The 1,884-nt window shown below is 40.7% G+C and overlaps 1 long non-coding RNA gene across 1 annotated transcript; it reads right to left on the bottom strand.

Annotated features, from left to right (window-relative positions):
- Positions 1–354: 354 nt before the first annotated feature.
- On the bottom strand, positions 355–1,609 carry LOC133283095 (uncharacterized). Its single transcript, XR_009747754.1, has 2 exons — positions 1,522–1,609; positions 355–926 (listed from the first exon to the last, which is right to left on the bottom strand). It is a non-coding gene; the product is annotated as an uncharacterized LOC133283095 (long non-coding RNA).
- Between the last annotated feature and the right edge of the window lie 275 nt (positions 1,610–1,884).

Genomic DNA, 1,884 nt, shown 5'->3' with positions numbered 1-1,884 from the left:
ACCTGCCCAATTTGTCCTTTGGCAGGTTCTGCTACTCGCTTTAAATTAACACTGCAAGTGTTATCAACTGATTCTCAGTTGAGTGAACCTGAGCACACCTGTAATTGCATGTTAAAGTTACATGGACCTCAGTTTTCTGTCTTAGAACAAATTAGGTTTATTTTTAGGGTTTGTCTCCACCTGAATCCAAAGCTCCAGCCACAGCATTATAATGTTAAACACACAAAGGTCAAAAATCAGAGGAAAATTACTGCAGCAGCCCTTATAAAGTGGAATATGTATTTTACAGAGCTCTGTTACTAATGTTTTGTTCTGTTTCTTTGTTCTGAAACATGGAATCAGACTCTACAACTCAGAGTTATAAAGCAGGTATGTTTATTATGGTGCGGGGTGCAAGGGGGCTCACTCCTCCTAAGCTGCACACAGAGGGGTTAAGCAAGCAGATATTTATTACACACAAACATGCATATTCATTAGGTTCCCGAGAGAGCTGTGGGGATATTACAATTAGTTCAGGTACTCATTATCATAAGTCTCCTCCCTTTTGGCGCTTGAGCACTGCCTTCTGATGGTCGTGGGCAGGGGTCTTCAAGATGAAGTAAGCAGTCTTCCTCAGGGTGCACTTTTCACCTTTGGCACAGTTGGATGCCCCAGTAATCACAAATTAGCTGAAACCAACTGTATCTGCAAGTTTCTGATAGCTGGCAAAGATTTAGAACAGTGTGACCTTTGTACAAAATTTGTTGCAAGCAGAACAGGATGGGCAGACAAGGAGTATCCTAAGCTAGCAGATGTTCAGGAATCGCTGTCTCCAAACGAACTGATAATTAGAAGGATGGTAAGAAATAATTCACTCATTAGAAGAATGGAAAGAAATAATTCACTCTTGATAGTAAGACTACTAAATTCTGTTATCACACCACAGACTTACAACACAAGCATTGTTCTCCATCTTAGACCTAAGTTAAGTTAAAAGTATTTTAACCCTATGTTTTCCAGGCACTTGCTTTCCTTATATCACTTCTTTCACAATTCTCTGTGCAAAGAGACTATTTTGACACTGACATTGGATTCTGTGAGTGTTGACTAGGAACAGCTTCTCCACGCTTACACAAGCTTTTTAAAACTAGGATGTTTTATTAGCATGATCTTCACACCTCCCATGTCAACTTAGCAGTGATTGGAAAGGGCTAATTGGGTTCTTTGGGTTTTCCTTACATCTTGAGTGCAATAATGGGGAACTATTTGTTTTACCAGATTAGGGTGGCTTAAGAAACATCATAAGAGCTAAGGAAATATTTAAATTATTAAAGCTTCTATATTCTTAGTCATACGATGAGCAAAAAGAAACTTAAAAATGGGGTAAGAGCTTGTGAAAAATCTAAGAAATGTCAAAAGTAAATTCATAATTCACAGAAGATGCTTGCTACCTGTCCTGGGTTCAGCAGCAGCACTCATTTTTTCTCCTTCTTAGTATTTGGTGCAGTGCTGTGGTTTTGACTTTCAGCCTGGGAACAACACTGATAACACCGATGTTTTTAGTTGCTGTTCAGTAATGTTTACTCTGACCAAGGACTTTCTGAGTCTCATGTTCTGCCAGGGAGGAGGGGAAGCCGGGAGGAAGCAGAGACAGGACACCTGACCCAAACTAACCAAAGAGGTATTCCATATCACAGCACATCATGCCCACTATATAAACTGGGGGCAGTTACCCGGAGGGGTTAGATTGCTGCTCTGGTCAGGCTGGGTATCGGTGGGCAGGTGGTGAGCAGTTGTATTCTCTTCCTTTGTTATTTCCCTTATCACTATTATGACTGGTGGTAGCAATAGTGGTTTTGTGTTATACCTTAGGTACTGGACTGTTCTTATCTCAACCCATGGGAG

Source organism: Pezoporus flaviventris, unplaced genomic scaffold (genome assembly GCF_033815535.1).
Source record: "Pezoporus flaviventris isolate CSIRO_AGI_PZ_B2104156 unplaced genomic scaffold, CSIRO_AGI_Pfla_v1 ptg000153l, whole genome shotgun sequence".
NCBI classification, from domain to species: domain Eukaryota; kingdom Metazoa; phylum Chordata; class Aves; order Psittaciformes; family Psittacidae; genus Pezoporus; species Pezoporus flaviventris.
Note: the sequence above shows the minus strand (reverse complement) of the source record. Positions and strands in the feature narration are given on the sequence as shown.